At 48.4% G+C, this 13,270-nt stretch overlaps 8 pseudogenes; 5 read left to right on the top strand and 3 right to left on the bottom strand.

Moving 5' to 3' along the window:
* Window positions 1-2,033: 2,033 nt before the first annotated feature.
* On the top strand, window positions 2,034-2,152 carry LOC143929106 (5S ribosomal RNA; annotated as a pseudogene).
* A 695-nt stretch (window positions 2,153-2,847) lies between these two features.
* Window positions 2,848-2,966, top strand: LOC143928858 (5S ribosomal RNA; annotated as a pseudogene).
* Window positions 2,967-3,069: 103 nt separating this feature from the next.
* LOC143928729 (5S ribosomal RNA) lies at window positions 3,070-3,188 on the top strand (annotated as a pseudogene).
* Window positions 3,189-3,287: 99 nt separating this feature from the next.
* LOC143928993 (5S ribosomal RNA) lies at window positions 3,288-3,406 on the top strand (annotated as a pseudogene).
* Window positions 3,407-3,566: 160 nt separating this feature from the next.
* Window positions 3,567-3,685, top strand: LOC143928768 (5S ribosomal RNA; annotated as a pseudogene).
* A 1,802-nt stretch (window positions 3,686-5,487) lies between these two features.
* LOC143928944 (5S ribosomal RNA) lies at window positions 5,488-5,606 on the bottom strand (annotated as a pseudogene).
* Window positions 5,607-5,928: 322 nt separating this feature from the next.
* Window positions 5,929-6,047, bottom strand: LOC143928879 (5S ribosomal RNA; annotated as a pseudogene).
* Window positions 6,048-7,401: 1,354 nt separating this feature from the next.
* On the bottom strand, window positions 7,402-7,520 carry LOC143928742 (5S ribosomal RNA; annotated as a pseudogene).
* Window positions 7,521-13,270: the final 5,750 nt, after the last annotated feature.

The following is a 13,270-nucleotide window of genomic DNA, read 5'->3' as shown; positions in this document are numbered from 1 at the left end:
GTGCTCGCAGTGGAAATGGTCTGCAATCGAGAAGCTATTGCTCATAAATGTCTTGGAGATCCGGGCAGTTTATATGGCTCTCATAAACTGGTCTTTCAGACTACGGGGTCTCCCTGTTTGGGTTCAGTCCGACAATGCCACAGCAGTGGCCTATATCAATCACCTGGGCGGTACCAGGAGTCTGGTTGCGCAAAAAGAGGTGAATCGCATACTTGTCTGGGCAGAAAGGCATGTTCCATGCCTTTCTGCAGTCTTCATTCCAGGAGTGGAAAATTGGCAGGCGGATTTTCTGCGCCACCAGCAGTTGTGCCCAGGAGAATGGGCTCTGCACCCCGACGTGTTTTGGAACATATGTCGCAGGTGGGGTACTCCAGACGTAGATCTGTTTGCGTCCAGGTTCAACAGAAAACTGGACAAATTTGTGTCAAGGACAAGAGGTACACTCGCTCAGGGGTCGGATGCTCTGACAGTTCCCTGGGATCAGTACAATTTGATTTATGCCTTCCCCCCGTGCCTGCTTCTGTTGCGGTTCCTGGGAAGAGTCAAGAGGGAAACAAAGTCGGTTCTTTTGGTAGCCCCTTGCTTTGCCCAGGCGACCGTGGTACGCAGAGATCATGAAGTTGGCAGTAGGCAGGCCGTGGATCCTCCCTCTCCAGCCAGATCTGCTCTCACAGGGTCCTGCTTTACACAGTCCTGCTTCACACAGTCTGAATTTGACGGTTTGGCTGCTGAGACCCACATTCTGAGAGACCGTGGGCTTTTCGTTGCCAGTCCTTTCTATTCTGGTCAATGCCAGAAAGCCGGCCTCCAGGCTTATTTACTACAAAATCTGGAGGGCATATGTTTCCTGTTGTGAACTCAGGAAATGTCATCCTAGAAAGTATGTCATTAGCAGGATCTTGGCCTTCCTCCAGTCAGGCCTAGAAATGAATTTGGCCGTAAGCACTATCAAGGTGCATATTTCGGCCTTGTCAGTGTTTTTTCAGAAACCACTTGCATCGCATTCCCTGGTGCGGGCTTTCATCCAGGGGGCTATGCGGATAAGGCCGCCAGTCAAACCTCCGGTATGCCCATGGGATCTGAATTTGGTTCTCTCAGCTTTGCAGGGGCAACCTTTTGAACCTTTGCATCAGGCTTCGTTAGTTCTTTTGACTAAAAAATTGGTTTTCTTGGTAGCCATATCCACGGCTAGAAGAGTGTCAGAACTAGCAGCTCTCTCCAGTAAAGAACCGTATCTAATTATTCATAAGGACCGGGTGGTAATGCGTCCCAACAGGTCCTTTCTGCCTAAGGTGGTTTCAGGATTCCATTTGAATCAAGATGTAAGCCTACCATCCTTTTTTCCGGACCCACAGTCCGCAGAAGAAGAATCTTTGCACACTTTGGATGTGGTAAGGGCAAGGCCTATAGTGTTAAAGGGAAGATCCCTCCTTTTCAAGTGAAAGCGCACTCAACTAGGGCTGTAAGTGCTTCTTGGGCAGTGCATCACCAGGCCTCCCTGGCTCAGATCTGTAAGGCTGCAACTTGGTCAACAGTCCACACATTCACCAGATTCTATCAGGTGGATGTCAGAGGGCAAGAGGATATCGCCTTTGGGCGCAGTGTACTGTAGGTTGCAGTTTAGGTCCTCCGGTCCTTGGCGGTCTATATATTATGATCTGTGTCTCCCTCCCCTCAATCTGAGCATTGCTTTGGGACATCCCACTATGTAATGAAGCTCCTGTGTCCCGTGATGTATGATCAAGAAAATAGGATTTTTATATACAGCTTACCTGTAAAATCCTTTTCTTGAGAGTACATCACGGGACACAGGGCTCCCACCCCTCTTGGGTTTTACGTGGTTTCCTATTGCTTTGCTACAAAACTGAGGTGCCTCCCATATGGGAGGGGTTATATAGCGGAGGATTTTACAGGTAAGCTGTATATAAAAATCCTATTTTTTATGTTGTTGGCGTTGACCTGTTTTTTTTTGCTTGTTTCCCAAGATGACCATCTTAGCGTTTGTCAAGAGGGTGAGAGTGCCCAAAGAAAGTGCCTACGGCCAAATCACCCTGAAAGTGCCCAATCTTGTCTGATCTCGGAGGCTAAGCATTGTCGGGCCTGATTAGTAACTGGAGGGGAGACCGACTGGGAATACCAGGTACCGTAGGCTTCTTTTTATGCTGTTGGCGTTGACATGTTTTTTTTTTCCGCTTGTTTCCCAAGGTGACCATCTTGGCATTTGTCAAGAGGGCTGAGAGAGCCCAAAGAAATCTCCTACGGCCACATCACCCTGAAAGCGCCTGATCTCATCTGATCTCAGAGGCTAAGCAGGGTCCGGTCTGGATAGTACCTAATTACAGGTGCCGTAGGAATCTTTTTATATTGTTGGCTTTGACCTGTTTTTTTTCCGCTTGTTTCCCAAGGTGACCATTTTAGCATCTGTCAAGAGTTTTGAGTATGTCCCGAAGCGTTCGCCTTAGGCCACATCACCCTGAAAGCGCCCGATCTCAGAGGCTAAGCAGGGTCAGGGTCAGATGGGAGCCCGCCAGGGTCTATGTTGTTGGCGTTGACCTGTTTTTTTTTTACTTTTTTCCCAAGATGACCATCTTGGCATTTGTCAAGAGGGTTGAGAGTGTCTGAATAGAACACCTATGGCCACATCACATTGAAAGCGCACAATCTCATCTGATCTCAGAGGCCTAGCAGTGTACGGCCTGGTTAATACCTGTATGGGAGACCATCTGTGAATACCAGGTGCCGTAGGCTTCTTTTTATGTTGTTGGTGTTGACCTGTTTATTTTCGCTTGTTTCCCAAGTTGACCATCTTGGCGTTTAACAAGAGGGTCGAGAGTGCCCAAAGAGATCACCTACGGCCCCATCACCCTGAAAGCACCCGATCTTGTCTGATCTCGGAGGCTAAGCAGTGTCGGGCCTGGTTAATACCAGGATAGGAGAACGTCTGGGAATAACAGGTGCCGTAGGCTTCTTTTTATGTTATTGGCCTTGACCTGTTTTTTTTTTTTCACTTGTTTCCCAAGGTGACCATCTTGGCATTTGTCAAGAGGGTTGAGAGTGTCCGAAGAGATCACCTACGGCCCCATCACCCTGAAAGCGCCCAATCTCGTCTGATCTCGGAGGCTAAACAGTGTCAGGCCTGGTTAGTACCTGGATGGGAGACCGCCTGGGAATACCAGGTGCCATAGGCTTCTTTTTATGTTGTTGGCTTTGACCTGTTTTTTTCGCTTGTTTCTGAAGGCGACCATCTTGGCGTTTGTCAAGAGGGTTGGGCGTGTCTTGAGGAGAATGCTTATGGCCACATCACCCTGAAAGCATCCGATCTCGTCTGATTTCAGAGGCTAAGCAGTGTCAGGCCTGGTTAGTACCTGGATGGGAGACTGCCTGGGAAGACCAGGTGCCATAGAAGGATCTGGCCTGGTTAGTGTCTTGATTGGGAGATCGCCTGGGAATACCGGATGCCGTAGGCTTCTTTTTATGTTGTTGGCTTTGACCTGTTTTTTTTAGCTTTTTTCCCAAGGTGAGCATCTTGGCTTTTGTCAAGAGGCTTCAGAGTGCCCAAAGAGAGTGCCTACGGCCAAATCACCCTGAGAGAGCCCAATCTCATCTGATCTTGGAGGCTAAGCAGCGATGGGCCTGGTTAGTACCTGGACGGGAGACAGCCTGGGAATACCAGGTGCCGTAGGATTCTCATTAAGTTGTCGGCGTTGACCTGTTTTTTTTTCCCTTTTTTTCCCAAGGTGACCATCTTGCCATTTGTCAAGAGGGTTGAGAGTGCACAAAGAAATTTCCTACGGGCACAACACCCTGAAAGCACCCAATCTCGTCTGGTCTCAGAGGCTAAGCAGGGTTGGGCCTGGTTTGTACCTGGATGGGAGACCGCCTGGGTTTTCCAGATGCCGCAGGCTTCTTTTTATGTTGTTGGTGTTTTTTTTCGCTTGTTTCCCGAAGTGATCATCTTGGCATTTGTCAAGAGGGTAGAGAGTGCTTAAAGAGATCGCTTACAGCAGCATCACCCTAAAAGCACCCTATCTCTTCTGATCTTGGAGGCTAAGAAGGGTTGGGCCTAGTTAGTACTTGAATGGAAGATGGCCTTGGAATACCAGGTGCCGTATTCTTCTTTTCATGTTGTTGGCCTCCTCTCCATCAATTCCACGTCTCTAATTCTAGTATGGAGCGCGTCTAGGGTGGGAGGCTGTACTTTTTTCCAATGCAGGGCAATGAGACACCTCGCCGCTGTCAGGATATGTCTCGACAGTTTCTTTCGGGACTTTGTCAATTTGGGAAAGGGGATGCCCAGCAGGAAAGTCTTATGCCCCGTACACACGAGAGGGATTAAGTCTGACAGACTTCCGACGGAGTTCTAGCGGAGTTCCGCCGGAGTTCTGGCGGACTTTTCGACCGAACGGACTTGACCACACACCATCACACCAAACTCCGACGGAGTCGAACGTGATGACGTACGACTGGATTCGACGTAGGAAGTTCATAGACAGTAGCCAATAGCTGCCCTAGCGTCGGTTTTAGTCCGTCGGAGTAGCACACACACGAGCGGATTTTTCGAAGGGGACCGGGTCCGGCGGAGTTCCGTCTGGAAAATTTGAAGCATGCTTCATTTCTAAAGTCCGTCAGACTTTAGCGAAGCTAAAGTCCGTTGCAGCCCACACACGATCGGATAGTCTGACGGACTCAGTCCGTCGGAGTTTGGATGTCGAAAAGTCCGCTCGTGTGTACGGGGCATTAGGGTCTAATGTCACTTGCTGATCTAGTACAGTAGTCAAGAGGCGCTGGACCTCTTCCCAGAAGGGAACCACGAGGGGGCACCGCCAGTAAATGTGGAACAATGTTCCCCTGTGGGCCTGGCATCTCCAGCATCTGTCGGATGAGGCGGGATAGATGGCATGTAAAACGTCCGGGGTCATATACCAAAAAAATAAAATTTTATACGCATTCTCCCGGTACAGTGTGCACATCGAGCTTTTCGAGGCCTGGGACCATATCAACTGCCACTGCTCCTCCGTAATCTCCTCACCCAACGCCTCCTCCCACTTATGCATATAGGTATGGTTGCCTTTCAAAGCTTTAGGGGGAGCGTTGATTATTTTATAGATGGTTGATACCAATCCCCTTTGGGCCGAGCCCGCTAGGATCACAGTCTCAAATGCGGAGGGTGGAGAAAAGCGCAGGTCAGAAGATATGGTCTGGGCGTAATGTCGTATCTGTAAATAACTATAAAAACTCTGTCGTGGGAGATCAAATTTAGATTGAAGGTCGGCATAAGACAACAGCCTCCACGACCTAGGATCCACCAGGGATTAACAAGGCCCGACCCTGTTTAGTCTCTGAGATCAGACGAGATCTGGTGCTTTCAGGGTTATGTGGCCATAGGCAAGCTCTTCAGGCACTCTCAACCCTCTTGACAAACACCAAGATGGTCACCTTGGTAAACAAACAAAACAAAAACAAGTCAACGCCAACAACATAAAAAGAAGCCTACAGCACCTAGTATTCCCAGGTTGTCTCCAATCCAGGTACTAGCAAGGCCCAACCCTGTTTAGCCTCTGAGATCAGAGGAGATCGGGCGCTTTCAGGGTTATGTGCCCATATGCAATCTCTTTGGGCACTCTCAACCCTCTTGACAAATGCCAAGATAGTCACCTTGAGATACAAGCGAAAAAAGACAGGTCAATGTCAACAACATAAAAAGAAGAATACGGCACCTGGTATTCCAACGCCATCTCCCATCCAGGTACTAACTAGGCCCAACCCTTCTTAGCCTCAGAGATGAGAAGAGATAGGGCTTTTTCAGGGTGATGCTGCTGTAAGCGATCTCTTTGGGCACTCTCAACCCTCTTGACAAATGCCAAGATGGTCACCTTGGGAAACAAGCGAAAAAAAAAAAAAGGAATCAACGCCAACAACATAAAAAGAAGCTTACAATAACTGGTATTCCCAGGTGGTCTCCCATCCAGGTACTAACCAGGCCTGACTCTTCTTAGCCTCCAAGATCAGACAAGATTGGGTGCTTTCAGAGTGATGTGGCCATAGGCAATCTCTTCTGGCACTCTCAACCCTCTTGACAAACACCAAGATGGTGACCTTGGGAAACAAGCTAAAAAAAAACAGGTCAACGCCAACAACATAAAAAGAAGCCTACGACACCTGGTATTCCCAGGTGGTCTCCCATCCACGTACTAACAAGGCCAGACTCTTCTTAGCCTCCAACATCAAACGAGATCAGGTGCTTTCAGGGTGATGTGCCCGTAGGCAATCCCTTCAGGCACTTTCAACCCTCTTGACAAACGCCAAGATGGTCACCTTGGGAAACAAGCAAAAAAAAACTAAGTCAATGCCAACAACTTAAAAAAAAAAGCATATGGCATTGAGAAATCCCAGGCGGTCTCCCATCCAGGTACTAACCAGGCCCGACACTGTTTAGCCTCCGAGATCAGACAAGATTGGGTGCTTTCATGGTGATGGGGCCGTAGGTGATCTCTTTGGGCACTCTCAACCCTCTTGACAAATGCCAAGATGGTCACCTTGGGAAACAAGTGAAAAAAGAAACCAGGTCAAGGCCAATAACATAAAAAGAAGCCTACGGCACCTGTTATTCCCAGACGTTCTCCCGTACTGGTATTAACCAGGCCTGACACTGCTTAGCCTCCGAGATCAGACAAGATTGGGTGCTTTCAGGGTGATGGGGCCGTAGGTGGTCTCTTTGGGCACTCTGGACCCTCTTGTTAAACGCCAAGATGGTCACCTTGGGAAACAAGCGAAAATAAACAGGTCAACACCAACAACATAAAAAGAAGCCTACGGCACCTGGTATTCACAGATGGTCTCCCATACAGGTATTAACCAGGCCGTACACTGCTAGGCCTCTGAGATCAGATGAGATTGTGCGCTTTCAGGGTGATGTGGCCATAGGTGTTCTATTCAGACACTCTCAACCCTCTTAACAAATGCCAAGATGGTCATCTTGGGAAACAAGTGAAAAAAAACAGGTCAACGCCAACAACATAGACCCTGGCGGTCTCCCATCTGGCCCTGACCCTGCTTAGCCTCTGAGATCGGGCGCTTTCAGGGTGATGGGGCCTTAGGCAAACGCTTTGGGACATACTCAAAACTCTTGACAGATGCTAAAATGGTCACCTTGGGAAACAAGCGAAAAAAAACAGGTCAAAGCCAACAATATAAAAAGATTCCTACGGCACCTGTAATTAGGTACTATCCAGGCTGGACCCTGCTTAACCTCTGAGATCAGATAAGATCGGGGGCTTTCAGGGTGATGTGGCCGTAGGAGATTTCTTTGGGCTCTCTCAGCCCTCTTGACAAATGCCAAGATGGTCACCTTGGGAAACAAGCGGAAAAAAAAAACATGTCAACGCCAGCAACATAAAAAGAAGCCTACGGCACCTGGTATTCCCAGTCGGTCTCCCTTCCAGTTACTAATCAGGCCCGACAATGCTTAGCCTCCGAGATCAGACAAGATCGGGCACTTTCAGGGTGATTTGGCCGTAGGCACTTTCTTTGGGCACTCTCACCCTCTTGACAAACGCCAAGATGGTCATCTTGGGAAACAAGCAAAAAAAAACAGGTCAACGCCAACAACATAAAAAATAGGATTTTTATATACAGCTTACCTGTAAAATCCTTTTCTTGAGAGTACATCACGGGACACAGAAGCTTCATTACATAGTGGGTTATATAGGCACCTCTGGTGATTGGACACTGGTTAACCCCCAATTAAGGAGAATTCCTCCCCTATATAACCCCTTCCATATGGGAGGCACCTCAGTTTTGTAGCAAAGCAATAGGAAACCACGTAAAACCCAAGAGGGGTGGGAGCGCTGTGTCCCGTGATGTACTCTCAAGAAAAGGATTTTACAGGTAAGCTGTATATAAAAATCCTATTTTCTTGATCATACATCACGGGACACAGGAGCTTCATTACATAGTGGGATGACCCAAAGCAATGCTCAGATTCAGGGGAGGGAGACACAGATCATAATATATAGACCGCCAAGGACCGAAGGACCTAAACTGCAGCCTACAGTACACTGCGCCCAAAGGCGATATCCTCTTGCCCTCTGACATCCACCTGATAAAATCTGGTGAATGTGTGGACTGATAACCAAGTTGCAGCCTTACAGATCTGAGCCAGGGAGGCCTGGTGATGCACTGCCCAAGAAGCACTTACAGCCCTAGTTGAGTGCGCTTTCACTAACGAAGCCTGATGCAAAGGTTCAAAAGGTTGCCCCTGCAAAGCTGAGAGAACCAAATTCAGATCCCATGGGCATACCGGAGGTTTGACTGGCAGCCTTATCCTCATAGCCCCCTGGATGAAAGCCCGCACCAGGGAATGTGATGCAAGTGGTTTCTGAAAAAACACTGACAAGGACGAAATATGCACCTTGATAGTGCTTACGGCCAAATTAATTTCTAGGCCTAACTGGAGGAAGGCCAAGATCCTGCTAATGACATACTTTCTAGGATGACATTCCCTGAGTTCACAACAGGAAACATATGCCCTCCAGATTTTGTAGTAAATAAGCCTGGAGGCCGGCTTTCTGGCATTGACCAGAGTAGAAAGGACTGGCCCCGAAAGCCCACGGTCTCTCAGAATGTGGGTCTCAGCAGCCAAACCGTCAAATTCAGACTGTGTAAAGCAGCATGGTAAATTGGACCCTGTGAGAGCAGATCTGGCCGGAGAGGGAGGATCCACAGCCTGCCTACTGCCAACTTCATGATCTCTGCGTACCACGGTCGCCTGGGCCAAGCCAGGGCTACCAAAAGAAGTGACTTTGTTTCCCTCTAGACTCTTCCCAGGAACCGCGGCAGAAGCGGGCACGGGGGGAAGGTATAAATCAAATTGTACTGATCCCAGGGAACTGTCAGAGCATTCGACCCCTGAGCGAGTGTATCTCTTGTCCTTGACACGAATTTGTCCAGTTTTCTGTTGAACCTGGACGCAAACAGATCTACGTCTGGAGTACTCCACCTGCGACATATGTTCCAAAACACGTCGGGGTGCAGAGCCCATTCTCCTAGGCACAACTGCTGGCGGCGCAGAAAATCTGCCTGCAAATTTTCCACTCCTGGAATGAAGACTGCAGAAAGGCATGGAACATGCCTTTCTGCCCAGACAAGTATGCGATTCACCTCTTTTTGCGCAACCAGACTCCTGGTACCACCCTGGTGATTGATATAGGCCATTGTCGGACTGAACTCGAACAGGGAGACCCCGTAGTCTGAAAGAACAGTTTATGAGAGCCATATAAACTGCCTGGATCTCCAACACATTTATGGGCAATAGCTTCTGGATCACAGACCATTTCCACTGCGAGCACGTCTCCTCCAACACTGCTCCCCAGCCTGCCAGGCTGCCATTTGTCATAATAATCTTCCATGGAAGAGGAAGAAAAGTTTTGCCTTTCAGCAAATTCTCGGTTTGTAACGAGACTCTTAGACTCGTTAGACGAGACTCTTGCGTGTCCCTGGGGATAGACGCATAGGAAGATCCAAGGACTGGGGCTTCCTGTTCCAAGCCGCAAGGATGCATCTTTGCAGAGGCCTTGAGTGGAACTGGGCGAATGGAATGGCCTCGAAGGAGGCGACCATTTTCCCTAACAGTCTCATGCACAACCGAATGGGGGAAGATCTTCTGCCCAGAATTAGGCGCACCAGATCCCCAATGGCCAAGGCTTTTGGCCTTGGTAGAAACACCTTGCCCTGAGCAGTGTCGATAACCATACCCAGGTATTCCAACCTGGTAGCAGGCTGTAGGGACGACTTTTCTAGGTTTATAATCTAACCAAGGCGTTCCAGCTGTTCTATTGTTCTGGTAACACTGTGGTTCAGGAGCGCTACTGTTTTCTCTATGAGAAGCAAATCGTCTAGATAAGCCATGACGGCTATACCCTGAGCTCTTAGGTTTGCCAAGAGAGGGTCCAGAATCTTTGTGAAGACTCGAGGGGCCGTAGCTAGCCCGAATGGCAAGGCCACAAATTGAAAATGGCGCCGCTCTACCGCGAACCTTAGATACTTTTGGTGTGCGGGAAAAATTGGCACATGGAGATATGCATCCTTGATGTCTATTGATGCCATAAACTCTCCCCCTTGCAGGGAGGAGACCACAGTGCGAATTGACTGTGTTCAGAAGGACCGGATGCGTAAAAAACGGTTCAGATCCTTCAGATCCAGGATAGGTCTGACACTTCCATTTGGCTTTGGAACGGTGAAGAGATTCGAGTAAAACCCTGAACCCTGTTCTTTTGGGTCCACTTCTACTATCACCCCCTGGGATAGTAAGTGATCTAAGGCCAGAAATAGAGGTCTTTGCTTTACTGGGTCCCTGGGGATCCTTGACCTTAGAAAGCGAGAAGGTGGAATCTCCTGAAACTCCAGCTTGTAGCCCAGGGATACCAAAGAGACCACCCACTCGTCCCGGATCTCTTCCCGCCAGGCTTCTGCAAACTGCAGGAGCCTTCCCCCCACTTGGCCGAGCGGGGGCGCCCCTTCACAAGGAAGCTTTCGGGCTCTGCTTGGCAGGCTTTTGCCCCCAGGATTTCTTCTGCCCCTGGGCCCGGCCTTGAGCCTTTCCTGTAGAGGGGGGTTGAGAAGGCCGTCGCCACTGCTTAGAGCTTGATGCTCCGGGAGAGAGAGAACGCCTAAATGATGGACGTTTGCTCCTTTTGACTGGAAGGAGAGTAGATTTACCCCCTGAAATTTTTTGGACGAATTTGTCTAATTCTTCTTTAAACAAACGTTCCCCTTTAAACGGGAACCCAATCAAATGCTTCTTGCATGATAGCTCAGCTGCCCAATTCTTTAGCCATAGGGCCCTTCGCATGTGTACCAACAGGAGAGACAAACGAGATGCTTGTTGGACAGAATCCAAAATCGCATCAATCATGAAACACAGAATTTGAGGTATTTCTGCATAATTCTCCACTTCCTCACTGGGAAGGAGGCCAAGCATCTGCTTAACCTGTTCCTTGAGGAACTGACACAACCCCACAGCTGCGACTGTAGGTTGCACTACAGTGCCAGTCATGGAAAAGGAGGCTTTTAATAATGTTTCCAGCTTCTTATCAGTTGGATCTTTAAATACCTGAGCATTATCCAAAGGACAGGTCAGGTTTCTATTCATGCAAGAAACAGTTGCATCGACAGATGGGACCCCCCATTTCTTGGTGAAACTTTCCTCCAGAGGATAAAGCATAGAAAACCTTTTAGGAGGAGCAAACAGTTTATCGGGATGTCCCCAATCCTCATACAACAATTTATCCATTAAGGGATTAATTGGAAAGGAAAAGGCAGGTTGTGGGATTTTCCTGACTCCCAGGGAAGAAACAGAGGACGTAGCGATCTCAGCAGCAGGCATTCTGAATGTGGTACGCACCAATTCAGTATAATACTGCACCTGTTTTCTGAGCGCCTGGGAGGAGGGGACTCTCTCCTCTTCCTCTGATTCATCCGACTGCTCAAGATTCCTGTCCCAAGATAGGGATCTCTCCTCATTGTCAGAAGTGTCATCTGAAAGAGGAATCTCAGCAGAGGGAGGGGATCTACCCCTTTTCCTGCTATCTTTCAGGGAAGCTGAAATAAAATTCATGATTCTCCCTTCAAAACCCTCCAATGTAGCCCTAAGGGAGTCCTCAGTGATGTATACCGGGGCTGAAATATTAGGAGATGCTGCAAATCCTGGCAGGGGCACTGACTCATCCTGTGAGGCTGACTCCAGTCTTGCAGGGGGGGGGATGGTAACCTACAGGCATTTTTAGAACCCCTAGACCTAGGCGGTGACTTACCAGTGTCCTTGTTATCTCCCCCTGAGACCCTCTTACGAGGAGACATAGTCCTAAGCTACAAAGCAGAGGTACTAGTACAAAGTGCAATCACTGTTGTGCTTAAAGTCTCACAATAAATATATATGCTTAAACTGCACAACCTGATGCTGAGTAGGTGTCTTAGGTTTGCCTGGATCCAATCCCTTGGGATGCTTACTGCCCACAGCTCCTGTGTCTCCACTTACAGCCCCCTGATGCCCTGGGCTGTAAAACTGCCGCCTGGCGCCTGCGCTGTACAGCGCCGTGCACACCGAACGACGCAGCTCGAATCACACTCCTGCCTCCTCCATTAGCACGGGAGCGTGCTTGGCGCGCGTGCACGAGGACTGCCGGTATCAAGGGGGGGAGGGAATTGCCATCGGAGCTGTCTGGGACCCCTGTATTACCTTCATTGTGGCAGAGATTGCAGTGGAGACATGAGTCATCTGGGAGAACCAGTGAGAGCGTGTGTATCTGAAAGGCATGTAAGTATGCATCAGGCTGCTCTTACTCCCTATCAGAAGACAGGCTGGTGTATTCTAGCTAGTTTTTACAGTCTAGTGTATACAGAAGACAGGCTGTGGTATACAGAGGGTTTAGTGTATTCAGAGAGTCTAGTGTATACAGTCGGCGAGTGTATACATAATACTGGCTAGTTCACACAGTGTTTACAGAGATGCAAGGGTTTACAGAGAAGCTAGTGTATATAGAAGACTACAGCATACAGAAGAAAGGCTAGTGAATACAGAATACAGACTTGTGTATGCAGATAAGCTTGAGTATACAGAGATGCTAGAGTAAACAGTGAGGCTGGGGTACACAGAGAGGCTAGTTTAAAGAGAGGCTAGTTTAAAGAGAGGCTAGTATATACAAAGATGTTAGTGTATATAGAGAGGTTAGTGTATACAGAGAGTCTAGTGGGTACAGAAGACAGGCTGGTGTATTCTAGCTAATTTTTACAGTCTAGTGTATACAGAAGACAGGCTGTGGTATACAGAGGGTTTAGTGTATTCAGAGAGTCTGGTGTATACAGTCGGCGAGTGTATGCATAAGACTGGCTAGTTTACACAGTGTTTACAGAGATGCAAGGGTGTACAGAGAAGCTAGTATATATAGAAGACTACAGCATACAGAAGAAAGGCTAGTGAATACCGAATAAAGGCTGGCTTCTACAGAGAGGCTAGTGCATACAGTGAAGCTATTTTATATAGAAGCCTGGTTAGTGTATACAGAGAAGCTAGTGTGTACAGAAGAAAGGCTAGACAGGCTATAAAGAGAGACAAGTGTTTACAGAGGACAGTTTGGGGTATAGAGAGATGCTAGTTTATACAGAGAGACTAATGTATACAGAAGACAGGCTAGGGCATAAAGAAGACAGAAGACGGGCTAGTGTATTCAGAAAATAGGCTAGTGTATACCGAAGACAGGCTATTGTATGCAGA

The sequence above is a fragment of the Lithobates pipiens genome, unplaced genomic scaffold (assembly GCF_037356315.1).
Source record: "Lithobates pipiens isolate NorthernLeopardFrog02 unplaced genomic scaffold, aLitPip1_a1.2 Scaffold_23, whole genome shotgun sequence".
NCBI lineage: Eukaryota > Metazoa > Chordata > Amphibia > Anura > Ranidae > Lithobates > Lithobates pipiens.
The sequence above is the reverse complement of the archived record's forward strand: the minus strand, read 5'-3'. Positions and strand labels throughout refer to the sequence as shown.